Source organism: Mus caroli, unplaced genomic scaffold (assembly GCF_978045245.1).
Source record: "Mus caroli unplaced genomic scaffold, Mus_caroli_1 scaffold_8, whole genome shotgun sequence".
Taxonomy (NCBI): domain Eukaryota; kingdom Metazoa; phylum Chordata; class Mammalia; order Rodentia; family Muridae; genus Mus; species Mus caroli.
In genome coordinates this window covers 86,460,322-86,477,880 of record NW_028227263.1, presented here as the reverse complement: position 1 = coordinate 86,477,880, position 17,559 = coordinate 86,460,322, and the positions used below count along the sequence as shown (strand labels likewise).

General features: G+C 35.7%; 1 long non-coding RNA gene across 16 annotated transcripts in view; it reads right to left on the bottom strand.

Moving 5' to 3' along the window:
- Positions 1-17,559, bottom strand: part of LOC115031543 (uncharacterized) — a 513,648-nt gene that overhangs the window by 256,414 nt on the left and 239,675 nt on the right. For all 16 annotated transcript variants that reach the window (XR_015047929.1, XR_015047933.1, XR_015047920.1 and 13 more), the window contains one exon: positions 14,642-14,779. This is a non-coding gene — a long non-coding RNA (uncharacterized LOC115031543). The remainder of the gene's footprint in view (positions 1-14,641; positions 14,780-17,559) is intronic.

Sequence of the window (17,559 nt, the reverse complement as noted above, 5' to 3'; positions counted from 1 at the left end):
GGCCATACAATGAAAGGAATATGCTATTCTATGAAATAAATAAAGCCTTATTTTAACTGATTATTACTTTGCGATGATGCTATCTGCTTAGACCTGTGTTCCTCTTCTCAGTGCTTATATACCTGTATACTAGTCTTATGATCCTTAATCTTTATTTGTTCAATTGGTAGATTGGATGGGTCCAGATTCTATTAAATCTATCAATGACTTTCTTTATGATTGACCCTTGCGACTAGAATGTATTCTTTCATTCATTTAGACTAGAGACTGTATGTCAGTTTCATTTATAATCTTATCACATCCTAATTGTGTAGGAAATAATAATATTTGCATTTCTATTAATAGCAAATACAGACATATTATTTTAAATTTTTTATTAGATATTTTCTTCATTTACATTCAAATGGTATCGCATAAGTTCCCTATAACCTCCCCCTGCCATGCTCCCCTACCCACTCACTCCCACTTCTCGGCCCTTGCATTCCCCTGTACTGGGACAGAAAACAGGCTTTTATTCTTTGACATAGTTGAAGTACTCTTTTCATGCTGCTGTCTTATTTTTAAATCAACTTAATAAATAAGTATTATACGTACTCTGAAAACATTCTTGTTGGCTAATATTACACAGAGTAAAATATTTTACTCTTATTTGTTATGTTTATAATTTGCTAGTTTACATGATACTCAAAAATCAGATGGCAAATCGATTCATTCCACTCGAATCAAAAAGAGTGTGGATATCCTGTTATTACCCTACTGCCCTTTTCATCCACTTTCATCAGTCCTGCAGATCCTGAAGTGTATAGGTTACATTATCTTCACCCACTCATCTTACTTGCTCACTGAATTCACTGGGAACCTCAAGCTTCCCTGAGCAGTCTGGTATCCCTGCTGGACCTCTACACTCCTGCCACTTCTCCATCCACATTCATCAGACCAAGAGATCAGGAACCACTCAAACCTTGTGATCAGGAAACTTACATCCCATGGATACACATCAGAGGACTGCCACACCAGAACTAGGGAGGTTAAGCTCAATCCCCATACCTAATACAATAGGACTAACCAGTGATGAAAGCCATTCAGATGGCTAAAGACCATCAGAACACAGAGAACAAGACAAAGGTAATATAAAACCTTCAGAGCACAACTAACTTTCTACAGCAAGCCCTGGAAATCCTAACTCAAATGAAGCACAAGAAAATCACCATAAAGTCAACCTTAATTATGTGATAGAGGTCTTTAAAGTCAAAAAGAAAACAATCTCTTTAAAAACCACAAAAATAAAATAAAACAGGTAGAGATCCTTAAAGATGAAACAACCAAATTCCTTAAAGTTATACAGGAAAATACAATTAAAACCAGTTCATGAAATAAGTAAGACTGTGAATGACCTGAAACTGGAAATAGAGACAGTAAAGAAAAGAATAACTGAGGGAACCTTTGAGATGGAAAACATAGGGAAGTGAATAGGAACAACATATGCAAGGGTCACAAACAGAATACTGGATACAGAAGAAAGAATCTTACGCTTACAAGATAGAACGTTAGAAATTGGTACATCAGTCAATAAATTGTTAAATCTAAAAAAAATAATCCTGACACAAAATATTCAGTAAATCAGGGATACCATGAAAAGACATAGCATTAGTGTAATAGGAATAGAAGAGAAAGACACTATTTCGGAGCAAGGTGTGGGACAATGTTTTCCAAGTGAATGGACTCAAGAAGCTAGCCAAAGTAGCCATTCTAACCAAATTAATCAAAATAAGCCTGGAAGCACTCTTCATAACACATAAAAAGGAAAAATCTAACAAGATAATATCTCAATTTATAACATCTATGCCCCAAACAGAAATGGCATCCACATTTGTAAAAGACACATTGCTAAAACTGAAAGCATACATTGAACTAAACACTTCAATAGTGGGAGACTTCAGCTCGACACTGAAATAGAATTTTCTGGTTGTGTCATGTGATGCAGATTCATGTGATATTTTGCTGAAGCAGACTCATGTGAGGTTATGCTGATGCAGAGTCATGTAATTTTTGCCTGAAGAAATATACATGAGAGGACATGTGATATTTGGAAAAAGTATAAGTAGGACTCAATTGACAAGAATAGGTCACACCCATAGTTACCCTTGCAACCTTTCCTTGATATTGTGTTTCACTGGTATTGATTTGTAGAGTGATTTTTAGTAGAGAACTTCTCCTTGCCTTCCATCTGGTTCTGCTGGCTTCAACTGAATCATGATTTAGCTGAAGCCTTACATTTTCTGCTGTTTCTGTATTGTGCTGCTGCTGCTAACTCATGTTTGGTGACACATTTGAACTAGATTGTTGGTAACCTGATAACAGAGATTGGAATGGCCCTCATGGACATAGTACTACTGGAAGATACCACAGTACCTCTTCTGGGCATATATCCAGAAAATGTTCCAACTGGTAAGAAGGACACATGCTCCACTATGTTCATAGCAGCCTTATTTATAACAGCCAGAAGCTGGAAAGAACCCAGATTCCCCTCAACAGAGGAATGGATATAGAAAATGTGGTACATTTACACAATGGAGTACTACTCAGCTATTAAAAAGAATGAATTTATGAAATTCCTAGTCAAGTGGATGTACCTGGAGGGCATCATCCTGAGTGACTTGACCTGATCACAAAGGAACTCACACAATATGTACTCACTGATAAGTGGATACTAGCCCAGAAATTTAGGATACCCAAGATAGAAGATACAATTTGCTAAACACATGAAACTCAAGAATGAAGACCAAACAAAGTGTGGACACTTTGCTCCTTCTTAGTATTGGGAACAAAACACCAATGGAAGGAGTTACAGAGTCAAAATTTGGAGCTGTGACAAAAGGATGGACCATCTAGTGATTGCCATATCCAGGTATCCATCCCATAATCAGCTTCCAAACGCTGACACTATTGCATACACTAGCAAGATTTTGCTGCAAGGACCCAGATATAGTTGTCTCTTGTGAGGCTATGTCGGGGCCTAGCAAACACAGAAGTGGATGCTCACAGACAGCTATTGGATGGATCACAGGGCCCCCAATGGAGGAGCTAGAGAAAGCACCCAAGGAGCTAAAGGGAGCTGCAACCCTACAGGTGAAACAACAATATGAACTAACCAGTACCGCGGAGCTCTTGTCTCTAGCTGCATATGTATCAAAAGATGGCCTAGTCGGCCATCACTAGAAAGAGAGGCACATTGGATTTGCAAACTTTATATTCCCCAGTACAGGGGAATGCAAGGGCCAAAAATGGGGAGTGTGTGTGTAGGGGAGTTGGAGGGTGGGTATGGGGGACTTTTTGGATAGCATTGGAAATGTAAATGATGAAAATACCTAATAAAAAATATAAAAATAAATAAATAAATAAATAAATAAATAAATAAATAAATAAATTTTGGAGGTTTAAAAAAAAAGAAAGAAAAAGAAAAATATTTATGTTGCCAAAGACAGGGATGTCCATAGGAAATACAAGTGACAAGAGAGAGGAAGAGAAGTAGTGGGGTCCACTGGATCATAGAGCTATGGTGAGAGCCCCTATGGAGAAAAATCTCTAATAATAGGAAGTTTAATACAGAAATATGATTGGGGAATATCTATGTATAATACAAATGATAAAGAATTAATAGAAAAAGTAGACTCCCTGGATGGGACATTGGATTAGTGAACTGACGTTCCTGGTAAGATTGGGATATATGTCTTTGCCTGTCTGGAATCTGTTGCCTTGGAAATTAGGGCACAAGTTCTAATAGATAAAATTTGGGCTTGTAAGGTGTCCTGGGGAAGCTACAAGGTGAATTAATATTGCATACAGAAAAGAGTTTGGCATGTACTGTTGAAATAGATATTTGAATGAGATTAATAAAGAGATTTTGCTAATTTAAGATAAGCTAAAATATTAATATTATTTTGACTTGTATAGTGCTAAAGCTAATGCTGTAAGGACATGTTCATGCCCAGAATAGCTGTGATTTGATGGCTTTTCTGGGAGTCTAATGGTAATGTATAACTTGCTTTGGCTTTTTCAGGCACTGAATTGTGACTTTCTATGTACCTTGTGTAATTTGGTTGTATACTTAGATAAGAATTTCAGGAAAATTAATTGGTTTGGAGAAAATAATGACCCGGAAAAGTTTCATTGACTGAAACTTTAGAACACCAAGTCACTGCCATCGTGTAGCTGCTTGAGATTCTGATTTGGTATGGATCCAAGCCTCCTATTCTTGAGAACCCCAAAAGTTTTGAGGCTGGTTCTCAGCAGTCACCTAAACGAAAATTAACAGATAAATAATGAAATGAAAAGGAATTATGATTCAGATGTTCCTAAAAGTCATCTACATAATATTTTACCAAAACAAATGAATATAGCTTCTTCTCAATATCTCATGGGTGACTGACTATGTCATTAGTAACAATGCAAGTCTTGACAGATACAAGAAAATTGAAATAATGCCTTGTATCTTATCATACCTCAATGGATTAAAGATGAACTTCAACAATAGAAACACAAGAAAAATACACATTCATAGAAGTTAAACAAGTCTCTAGTCAGTGCTCTCTGGATCAGGAAAGAAAGAAATTGAATAATTTTTAGAACTCAATAAAAATGAAGGCTCATTATACCCAAATTTATGGGATACTTTGAAATCAATGTTACCTGATGAGTGAGGGTAACTGAGACTCAAAAGGACATGGATATGTGTACTCACTTGTTATGGGATATTAACTAAAAAATAAGAAACCCATTCTACAGGGCACAGACACAAAGAAGATAACAAGAAAATGACCCAAGTGAGGATGTGTGAGTGTCACTTAGAAAGGGAATAAAATAGTCATAGGAGGCAGATAGATGGAGTAAATGGTTTAGGAGAGGGAATCAAGATGAGAATGAAGGGAGGGAGTGTCAGTGTCAAGTGAGGAGATATACAGGCAAGATAGCCAGATGATCAGGAGAATGAATGGAAATGTGTTCCTGGTAGTGGTGGGGAGGTAGGGGGCATCTTGATACCTAGGATAGGGGAGGTCCCCAAGCATCAATGGGGGTGACCTTCACTATGACTTCTAACATAGGCGATATGCAACCTAAAGTACTCACCTTTTGTAACCAGGCTGGAAACAGTTGACTGATAGGGACAGAAACCCACCCAGAAAACTGTCAATCCAAAATGTATGCTGTCTAGTAGAAATGAAGTGATGGAACTGGAATTGAGAATGAGAAAATGGCCAAGCAATTTACCACCCAATGAGAGATACATCTCACCTGTAAGCACTAATCACTAGCACTATTAATGATACTCTCTTATGCTTGCAGACTAGTGTCTAGCAATGTTGGCCACACGGCAGCTGACTCTGAGAGATGCTGATACCTATAGCCAAATAGTGGATGGAACTTGGGAATGATTATGGAAGAGTTGGAAGAAGGATTGTGGTACATAGAGGGGATAGGAACTCCACAGAATGACCAACAGCATCATTTAACATGAACCCTGGGGTTCTCAGAGACTGATCCACCAGCCAAAGAACATACATGTTTTCACCGCAGCTTTCCTCCTCCAATCTGATTATATGTAGCAGATGTGCAGATAGGTTGTCATGTAGGTACTGAACAACTAGAGTGGAGGCTATCCCAAAAGCTGTTTCCTGTGTGGGATATGTTTTACTAGCTGGGTTATCTTGTCTGACATTAGTGTGAGTGTATATGCCTATTCTGGCACAGACTTGATATGCTGAGGTGAGAGGATACCAAGGGGAGGACTCCAACTTCTCAGAGGAGAAAGCAAGGGGTCATGGATGAGGTATTCTGGAAGAGGAACATTGATGAGAATGCAAAGATAATAATATAAAAAGGAAATAAATCAAGAAAAAAAATCAATGTTCTCCTCATGTTTTGAAGCCTGGCCCTGAATTTGTGCTCACTCCCAGGCTCCAGTTGAATCAAACAATAGACCAAACTAGCTATGTCATTATCCTTGTCTTACCCTAGTCTGGACTGCTTGGAATAGTCTTTTTAATGAAATAAGGATAAAAATTAGCTTTTACACAATAATTTGTACTGCAGCATTTTGAGTAAATAACAAAAATACAATTTCATGGTATATTTATACATATTCCTAAAAATTATTCATTTGATGCAATGTTCAGAAAGGGTGGGGAAGATGATCAAGAAATTGAGACATTTAGTAGGACTATGAATGCTCATGAGAATAATTTAGGATAAAGATAAACAAAACAAAACAACACAAAACAAATCATGAGTGTTGCAAATTAAATTTCTTCAGAACACAGAACTGTTCTTAGAATATGTTTCAAAATCCTCATAGGTGTAATGTATACTACAGTACTTCCTGAGGTTTCTCCTTTTATTTATTTATTTTTTTTGCTTTGAAATATAGTTGTTATATAATACAGTAATTAAACATAAATTAAGGTATATGTACTTACACAGAGTAAAGAAAGCATTAAGTTCTATACTGATATTACTGCTGAACTATATTTCATGATTGTTATGTAGGAATTACAATTAACCTTAGGAGGTCTTGAATAAATAACATAAAGAAAATAGTGTTCAACTAATATAAATTTCATAAACTAATTTTAATGTGGTTCATATGACAGCATGGGTTATATGGAAGTCCAATTTTCACACCCAAAATCTCTCAGCATAAATTATAATTTCCCCTATGTGCATATTAGGAGAACAGTGCTTCCTCTCCTCAATGAATTGTTTATTGTTTTTAATCACAGACAGTATGCTTAAAATTGTACAAATTTGCAAATTTATTCATTGCTATGACATTTTTCCTACTCAAACTTTGAATGTTTCATTCAAGATGAAACAGAGAAGGAAAGAAATATCCTAAAATAGCTATATTGAAGGCTGCAGAGACTTAACCGAATCAATTTTGTTCTATTCCTCTAGTTTAGTATTTTAGTTAAAACTTATCACTGGGATGAGGTATTATTAGCAACAATGCCAGTCTATTGACATATTTTATATGTCCTTTATTTGTAGTGTTTCAAACTATTAATTGTACATCAGACAAAAGGCACCTTCCTAGGTAAAATGGACTATTCTGCCAAAACTGTACCATTGATATATCTACTTGTCTTTTTATTGTGAATATTATGTGTATGTTTATTTGGAAGTTGGCATTTCACAGATAGATGCAAGGACCCTCAGTATTACATTGTATTTTATATAGATTTAACATGTTCCAATAAATTGCAGTAAATTAAAATATTGCTATTGCCACTGGGTACTTGAATTGATTTTTTTTACTGAAATTGTAATTTTAATTTATGCTATAATTAAGTATTACACTTTCATGTTACAGCAACATACAGTTTAATATTTTTATCATAAAATAATTACAGCAAACCTACAATTCTGCCTCCTCCAATTCCTTAACCTAGTGTATTATATATCCTGTCCTTTAGGTCTGTTCTTAATTTTCTATTTGCCCAGAATTATGCCATTCTCTAATTCTATACAGGTAAATACATTTGTGTTTGTGTGTAATACTTTATGAAGCCAAAATTCTACTCTTTACACCAAATAATATATAACTTGATCATAGGAAATTTTTCATGTAGTTAAATTCAGAATATAATTACTGTAGAACTCCAGATAACATGAAATCATAGAGAAAACACTACTTTTTTATTATTTTGGAGGTAGGGAGTAATTGTTTCTATGATACTAGAGGAAAGACAGAATTTCTAATACTTAAACTTTCCACATAGAAGCATATAATATTTGGTACTGCTAGCAGAAAAAACAAAGTTGCTGTAGGTCATATGTTCATTGTACCTATTAGAGGACATAGCACCTGGTTTTCTCATTCAAGGCCTGAATGTACTTTTTGGGAAACAGAAAAACAAATGTGAATATGGAAAACTTCACACATATTCTGTTTTCAAAATTGGTGACATCAGTATAGCATCTGCTTAAATGTGTAGTGTAGTGTTATGAGCATGGTGATATTTCTTAAGTAATTGTTCAAGGTTATGGAAAATTAAGTGTTAGCTCATTCATTTGGTACTGAAAATGTTCATGGCCTTAGGGAACACTTGCTAGCACCATTGTTTAGTTTATATAGGAACAGGGCACACATAGATAAAAATGCAAATAAGTGGTTATTTAGAATTAAATACTGTTAGATATATGACAACAATGTCAACTGACACAATACCCAAAAAATGGGATAGAGAACCTGTGGAGACTGGATCCAGATGTTAGGCAAGTCATCTCCAAATTTTAACCCAGAATTGCTCTTCTCTAAAATATTGAGCAGGGATTAAAGGAAAGGCCATTCAGAGACTACTGACCTGTAGATCCATCCCATATACAGACAGTAAAACCAAACACTATTGCTGATGCCAAGAAGTGCTTGCTAACTTCTGCCTGATATAGCTGTCTCTTAAGAGGCTCTGTTAGAGCCTGACAAATACAGATGCAGATGCCCAGAGCCAATCTTATATCTGAGTACCGGGATCCAGATGTCAGAGTTAGAGAAGAGATTAAAGGAGCTGAAGGAGTTTGCAACCCCATTGGAAGAACAACAATATCAAATATCCAGATCACTCAGAGCTCCCAGGGACTAAAGCACCAACCTGAGAATACACATGAAACAACCCATGCCTCAAGCTTCTTTCTTTTTTTTTTTGCAGGCAATTATTTGTTTTATTTCAGTTGCCCACATTTTTGGTTCAATTATCTTTTTTTTCTTTTTTTAATATTTTATTACATATTTTCCTTAATTACATTTCCAATGCTATCCCAAGAGTCCCCCATACTGCCCCCCACTTCCCTACACACCCATTCCCATTCTTTTGGCCCTGGCATTCCCCTATATTGGGGCATATAAAGTTTGCAAGTCCAATGGGCCTCTCTTTCCAGTGATGGCCGACTAGGCCATCTTTCCATACATATGCTGCTAGAGACAAGAGCTCCGGGGTACTGGTTAGTTCATCATGTTGTTCCAACTATAGGGTTGCAGATCCCTTTAGCTCCTTGGGTACTTTCTCTAGCTTCTCCATTGGGAGCCCTGTGATACATCCAATAGCTGACTGTGAGCATCCACTCCTGTGTTTGCTAGGCCCCTGCATAGTCTCACAAGAGACAGCTATATTTGGGTCCTTTCAGCAAAATCTTGCTCGTGTATGCAATGTTGTCCGTGTTTAGAAGCTGATTATGGGATGGATCCCTGGATACTGCCCTTTTGAGGCCTCAAGTTTCTTATGTAGCAGAGGATGGTCTTGTCTGGCAACAAAGGGAGTAGAGACACATGGTCCTGTGAAAACCTGATACCTCAGCATAGGGGAATGGGTAGGTTGGGGAGAAATATTGTCCTAAGATGTTCGCTACTTACTGACATTTAAACTACCTAGAAATAAATCTAGGTTATCAGATAACACCATATGAGATTTGAAAAAAGGGAAGCAAGAAACAACCCTTTCCATTTGTGATTCCTATGAACCACAATTACCTGCAATAAATCTGAGGGTACAGTAGCTGTATTAATGTTCTTCTGGTAACCAATAGTTCTACAATTAGAGTTAATTAACAAGAAATAAAGCATTCCTTACTCAGAAATTATCAAATCATCCAGGCTAGTGAAGTCATGGATTAAAAAAAGAACCTACGAGTATACTGCTGCTAATTCAATATACCTAAATATATTTTAAATATGGACTGCCTTTTCTTATCAGGAAGTATGGTGGTAAGAATTGAGTAGATCTTCCTCTAAAGAGCCCTATCTAATCTCCTACATTAGGGCTCCCTGTTCTCTCGGCCAGGTCACCTCCAAGCCAAGCCACCCCTGTGACTAAGCCTATGATATTATCATCACTTTGAGAACTAACCAGGGGTTCTTCTACCATTTCCCTGTTTTCCCCTTCAGTACCAGGCTACAAACAGCCCCATGGGCCCCTAAATTGTTCTCAGGTCTTCTGAGTCTGGAGTCCTACAGAGTGTGAACTTGCTGTCACTGGCCTCTGTGTAGTGCAGGGACCCACATGAGGGCTCCTGTGGCAGAAGCAGTACACCATTCCAACACACAGATGACCTTATTTGACATCAACAGAAGAGTAGTCCCATCCTCTGTGGAGTATTGATACTCAGTGTATGGATATGTTAGAGCAGAAAGTGGGCTTTTTGAGATTGCAAAGGCAAGAGGGGAAAGAGGAATTTTGATGGATATTTGCGGAGCTGTCCCCAGGAAGGGGGTTATCATATGAAATGTCAACGAATAAAATAACTAATAAAAATTTCCAATCAATTATTCTGTAATTATTTGGAGGGCTGCCAAGGCTATAAACATGATACCTTTTGAAATTCCATTGTCACTTGTTCAAAGCACAATTCACTGTATTCACATCTAATGAGAAACTAAGTTCAATAAGCCAGGTGATTTTGAGCATGGGTATATCTGATATATTATCATCAATTGTTTCATGTGCATATGGCAGGCATTAAGCAGAAAGAGTTATGGTGTGAAAATGAGCTTCCTCATGATACCCAAGTTTCTATTCAGCTGCACTCAGTGAGCTCTGTTATAGCACAACTTCGGAGATTGTGGTGATTTCCCATATTTCTCATACTGTTTTCCATAGTCATTTATTTGCCTTGGTGTAAGTGGACACTGGAAGAACCATAATATTTAAAACTGTGTGTTATTACTTCCTGGGTGATAACCTACCTTGTTGCACAATTTTCTTGCAGTTCAACATGAGGATGAAAGAACTTGTCATAAAGGTAGTAAGATGAACTAGTGATTTATGGATTTTTTTAACTTCTTTTCATTTTAGGAAATTAGCTTGATTTAAAATATTTAGGGAGATTAGGGTAATTCTATAAAAGTACAGTTAGGGTTAAAAGTATAAAGATAAGAAGTTAGGATGGTTGAAAGTTTTAAGTTAGAATTTTTTTAAAAATGTGACTATTCCTGATAGAATGGCAAAAATGAGTTACAAAAAGGCACACAGCGAGAATTCAACATACATTACAAGCATGTAATTTGTTCAAAGAAAACATGTGCAATAAGTTGGGCCTGAGTTCACTGAATTTTTGATCTAGGGATAAGGTAGCAGGTTTTCTAAGTGTACCAGGAAAACAGTAACCATATAATAAAGAACAAACATTTTTATTATGAGTATAAGAACAGAGAACAGATGATTAACCATCTTAGCTGATCTGAACTTCAAAAATAAGAAATAAGACATGAAATGCTCCTGAGTAAGTACAGATGGTTGTTATCCAAGCACAGGCATTAACTTGCTACTTTTGACTTGAGACTTTTGACTGCTCAAACTTTGTTAATCAATGACTAAATAATTACTGGTTTAAGGTCACAATGGGATTTTGCAAATGAAGATAGATTCCAATTCTTTCATTAGATATAGGTTTCAATGAAAACATTAAAAATATAACATAATTTCCCTTTGTGTAAATATTTTTATATATATTTGGAAAGTATATTTTGCAAGTGAATGTCTCTAGAACATGTGCAACTCATGGCTTTGAGGTAATTTTCTTTCCAATAGAAAAACTTTTTCTTAAGCGATCTAGATAGCATTTGAGGGGAAAAATTAAATTGTTGAAGCTCAGCTCTTGTTTCATCCTTCTGTGTGTTTGTGTGTGTGTATATTTGTTCTTCTCCCCTCACACTCAATCTTATCACTGCTTGACAGAGGCAGCAGCTCTTATTGGTATCCAGACCAACATCCTTCAGCTGCTCTTACCACCAACCCCTGCCATTGGCACTTGCAGTCTTCCTCAGTTTGCCCTGCAGTGTCATAGTGGGCCTTTAACACATATATTAATGTTGTATATATCAGAATGCACGTGAGACACTAACATTGTTTGTGTTCATCAACTTTACTCAATCTCCCAGAATCTTTCCACTTATGGCATTTTGATTTCTTCAATTATCCTCTATTTCAGTATCTGAATTGATTCCACTAATGTCTGAAATGATGTTTCTGGCCTCTGCTGCTATCCTGTTCATTACACTATGTTTGTAATTTAAACACCACCCCTCGAATTATATCTAGGGAGGTATATACAGTTCAATAACTCCAGAGGTGTGGAGTGATTATTGTACTTGTGAAGAGAGTCCTTGCAAAGTCTACACATATTTCAAGAGATCACTTAATCCTAGTGGTCATTGGGACTACTGTTATCACTTCCTTCCCCAGTTAGATGCCCAACAGGATAAGTTACATCTATAGACCTCTCCTTCTGAAGATTACTCGTTTATATGTCAATTATATGTACAATTACTACAAGTTCAAAAGTTGAAGTAGTGACCTCATGGTGGTATATTGAACTTTAAATAGGAAGGTATATCCTATTAGACAGTTTATGTTTATAAAGAAAAGTATCATAAAAAAATGGATAATTGCCCATATCAGGTAGACTTGGTTTCATTTACTTGACTTTCCATGGATGTCTTTGTGAAATTCTTGCAAATCTTCAAAGTCTTCCACAATTTCATTAGCACAGAAATTTGCTTTCCTATCATTTCATTTTTTTTCTGAACTAAATCTAAAATGACATATTGTGACAATTAAATTCCAATACTTCAGTAGCTCTTTCTCTGTTTATCCTATCTTGTAATCCCTCTTTTTTTTTTTTTTTTTTTTTTTTTTTGGTTTTTCGAGACAGGGTTTCTCTGTGTAGCCCTGGCTGTCCTGGAACTCACTTTGTAGACCAGGCTGGCCTCGAACTCAGAAATCCGCCTGCCTCTGCCTCCCGAGTGCTGGGATTAAAGGCGTGCGCCACCACATAATCCCTCTTTAAATTCACCTATTACTGGAAAATCTTCCAACAACACCAGAAAACGAATTGATTATTGAGCTTCAATTACTAGGCATATGCTTTATCTGTGGATTGTATATAAAAATAATCAACACAGCAAGGTAAATCCTCACTGATTGATTAGAGCAGTATCCTGCTACTCTCCTTGCTATTACTAGAGTTATAATATGAATTGATATTTCACCTTTACTAGATAGTGATATCGCGACTCTCACTCATAAAGGGGTATATAAATGACATGATAGTGATGACTATATCAAACCTTTCTCCACAATTGTCAAACAGGCATAAAATCCTGGATGACAGTTTACAACAACAACAAAAAATGGATCTTAGAGGATGCTGTTATCTGGAATATTGTTTAGTTTATTCTTTTAGAGTGAATAAAGGTTGAGTTTTGAATAAAGCCATATTAACAAGACTTTTTTGTAGTAGTTAGAGATGAAATAGTCTAAAGTCTAGAATTCTGATATTTGACCTTTGGATTAGATATTTTGAAAAAACAATCAGTTCTCAAATGTCCTGTGTTATTCTTGTTGAGGTATCAACATTGAGTCTTATTTTTCCTACAAACAAATTTAAGGACTTAGATTTCCCCCATGCCATAATGCCATAGGGATGAATTCATATATATCTATCTATATCTATATCATCTATATCTATCTATACACACACACAGATTTTCTTGACTTTAACATTTCTGGAATATTTATATCAGCTTGTAGAAGAGAGGGAGAAAAAGTATGAACATAAACATGGGAAGAGTATATGAACAGGAAAATGTCAAAGAGATGTAGAAAATACTGATTTTTTTTTGATATATCTATTAAACAGAACAGAGCAAAATTAGTTACCAAACAGGAGGTGATTAAAATCAAGTAAGGAAACATACAAGCAATGAAGAGGAGGGTACATAGAGTTCCTGTTACATGAGAAAATATTCACAGTGCGTAGGTACAAGGGAGGGAAAGCAAGATGTACATGGGGATGTATTCAACTGTAGTAGGATGCTAATGTAAGAATAAATGACCCAAAATCAATGTGCATATAGAAAGCAATAATTAAACACAGGGAGTTTAAAGCATACAAACGAATAAATGTTAGCTTGACTTTTGAGGAAAAGTAATATAGAGGGTGACTCTATGACAGATTAAGAAGGGGTTGCACATATACACTCATTAAAGAGTGGTGGCTTAGCATATGTGAGACAACATGATTCAATTCAACATTAAAAAATAAAAATGTTAGGTTGGTGTGTTGATTATCATCATGATATAATATATATATATATATATATATATATATATATATATATTATTACAGGATTTGGAGTTTGGAGTTGTTTTGAAGTATCTACAAGAGAAGTCTACTTAAAAACAAGTAAAAGCGAATGGAAAGTTTTTTATTTACCAGCTAGTGGCATCATATAACATGAACTCTCTATATATATGTCTTTGGTATATATACCAAACTTTGAGTAATACAAACATGATAAAATGAAAGGAAGAGAAAACTTGAACTATATAGGAGTATTTATATGTTCCTTTGCTATAGACACAATGTAAAAATGTTTCTCAGGCTGCCATCTTAAAGCTCAAGGTTCCTATTGAGAACCCTGAGTAATATAGTGCATGTGGTTTTGCAAATTGCAGTGAATACTCTTCCCAAAATACCAATGAAATAATTATCCATTTATTTTTATATTTTTCTAGTGTTATTATTTTTATGGATTGTTGTCAACATTAAACCAATGAACACATCCTGCTATATGTGTTATGCCTTTACTTACAGTCTTCTAGCCAAAGAAGTAGATGTAGATCAGGTCTGAGGGTGAAATCTGAACTCACGAATCAGCAGAACAGTGTCCCCTTCCAAGTTCGTGTGGTTGCTCCTTATGTTCTACTCATGAGCATTCAGGATTAATTTCCTGGTTAAGAAATGAAATATTTAAATAGTTAATTCAAACTATGATAAAAATACATTTTAAATCATTTTTCCCCACAATTTTACATGATGGTTTTGATAATGAAACTAGTCAAACAGCTGATAAGGACAGAAATTTACGACTTTATACATATATTAATAAAATGTAAAAAAAATCAAATGAGCTATAGGTATGGCTCAGTTCATATATTGGCCATTTTTCACATGAAGACCTAAGTATAAGCCCTTGTTAAATCATATAAAAAAAACCTATCATGCATAAGACTAGTGCACTATAGTTTTGCAGGATTTAGAGGTGTTTTGAGGTATCTACAAGAGAACTCTACTTAAAAATAAGTAAAAGCCAATGGAAAGTTTTGGATTAACCAGCTAGTGGTATCATCTAACATGAACACTCTAGCTGTCAGAGACTGAACCAACGACCAAAGGAAATACATGGGCTGGACCTAGCATTACCCCTCCCCTCTGATAATATGTAGCATATGTGCAGATAGGTTGTCATGTGGGTCCTGAACAACTGGACTGGTGGCTGTCCAAAAAACTGTTTCCTGTGGGGGTATGTTCTACTATCTGGGTTATCTAGTCTGGCCTAAGGCAGAGTAGATGTGCCTAGACTGGCATACACTAGATGTGCTGACGTGGGTGGATACCAAGTGAAGGACTCCAAGGAAGGGGACCAAGGAAAGGGAGGGGGCATGGAGGAGTGATTATGGAAGAGAAGCAGTAATGGTAGTACAGAGGGAATAAATAAAAAAAAAGAAATCAAGAAAAATAATCAAAGTTTTATCATATTTTGAAGGCTGTCCCTGAACTTGTGCTGATTCTCAGATTGTGCTTGAGTTAAATGCTAGACCAAACTAGCTATGTCCTTGTCACTGTCTTACCTTACTTAGTCACTGGACTACCTGGAATAGTTTTCTTTATGAAATATGGGTAAAACTTAGCTTTTACACAATATTTTGTACGGCATCACTGTGGATAAATATTAAGAATCTAATTTCATGGTGTATTTATGCATGTTTCCTAAAAATTAATCATTTTTTTCAATGTTCAAAAAATGTCGGGAAGAGGATCAAGAAATGGAGACCTTTAGCAGAATTCTGAATGCTCATGAGAATACGCCAGGATAAAGAAAAAACAGAATAAAACATTACAATAAAAAACAAATCATGAGTTTTGCAAATTAGATTTCTTCAGAAGACAGAACTGTAGAGTATGTTTTCATGCTCCTCATAGGTGTAGTGCATAGTAGTGTATTTCCTGAGATTTCTCTTTTTTTCCCTTGTGTCAGTATTTAATTAAATGTTTAAACTACACACATGCCTTTTAAAAACATGTTTTTGCCACATGTAGCTTATTCTTGTGTTGTATACAGCTTGAATTCATGAGGCCTTTACTCCAGTAACACTTGTTAACCCTCAGAGTATAACCTGCTGCAGTCTGGGACATTAGCATGCCTAGTTTATTAGTTCTATATCCGAGGTTCCACCAACTGTAGAGTTGTGTCCATAATCAAATGTATACATGTTTTATGTGTGTTAATATGGAACAATAATTTTAAAGAGAAGTTAATGAGTTTTAAAGAGGAGTGCAGAATATTCAGAATTGAAATATAGAAATTATGTTAATTTAGTATTATTGTAGAATAATTTTATAAAGTTGTCAAAAATTCTTTCAAAAAGAAAATAAAGTAGTAAGAGGATTTAGAATATAGGGTTTAAGTAGAATGAAGAGTAATAATGATGTAAAATGTGGTTAAAGTGACTATAAAATTACCTATATAAATTTATGAAACTATTATTTTTATTAAAAGCATGCGGCCATGGGGGAAACATACAACAAACATTGTCATGTATGGAAGAGGGATTTCATTAATATCTAATGAAGAAAACACCTGACATTCTTGGTACTTTTTTCAAGATTAGAATAGAAGGGACACAAGCTGATTCCAGATCTTTGAACATTTACTAGATATTGTCCTCAGGGCAATATATAATCAACTTCCAAATGCTGACACCATTGCATACACTAGCAAGATTTTGCTAAAAGGACCCAGATATGCCTGTCTCTTGTGAGACTATGCCGGGGACTGGCAAACACAGAAGTGGATTCTCACAGTCATTTATTGGATGGATCACAGGGCCCCCAATGGAGGAGCTATGGAAAGTACTTATGGAGCTTAAGGGATCTGCAATCCTATAGGTGGAACAACAATATGAACTAACCAGTACCCCCTCCTGGAGCTTGTGTCTCTAGCTGCATATGAATCAGAAGAAGGCCTAGTAGGCCATCACTGGAAAGATAGGCCCATTGGTCATGCAAACTTTATATGCCTCAGTACAGGGGAATGCCAGGGCCAAGATATAGGAGTGGGTGGGTAGGGGAGCATGTGGGGGACGTTTGGGATAGCATTGGAAATGTAATTGAAATAAATACCCAATAAAAATTATGGAAAAAAAGAAAATGAAATATATAGTTTTCCTCTGTGGCAAGAAAGATAAATAACATCTAGTTTAAGAAATATTGCATTTCTCCTGAAAGAAAAGTTATTCACAAAATATCTAGATTTAAAAATATAGCCAATGAATATGCAATGATATGAAACAATAAAAAAGTGTATATAACAAACAGAAAAGAAACTAATAAGGAAAGCTGAAAGCAATCAAGCAACCAAGAAAGAAAGAAAGCACATTTTTCTAAATTATTACTGTCTAGTTATGCCTCTGTGTGTCTGTGTAATTTTCTTATTAAATAGGTGAAGAG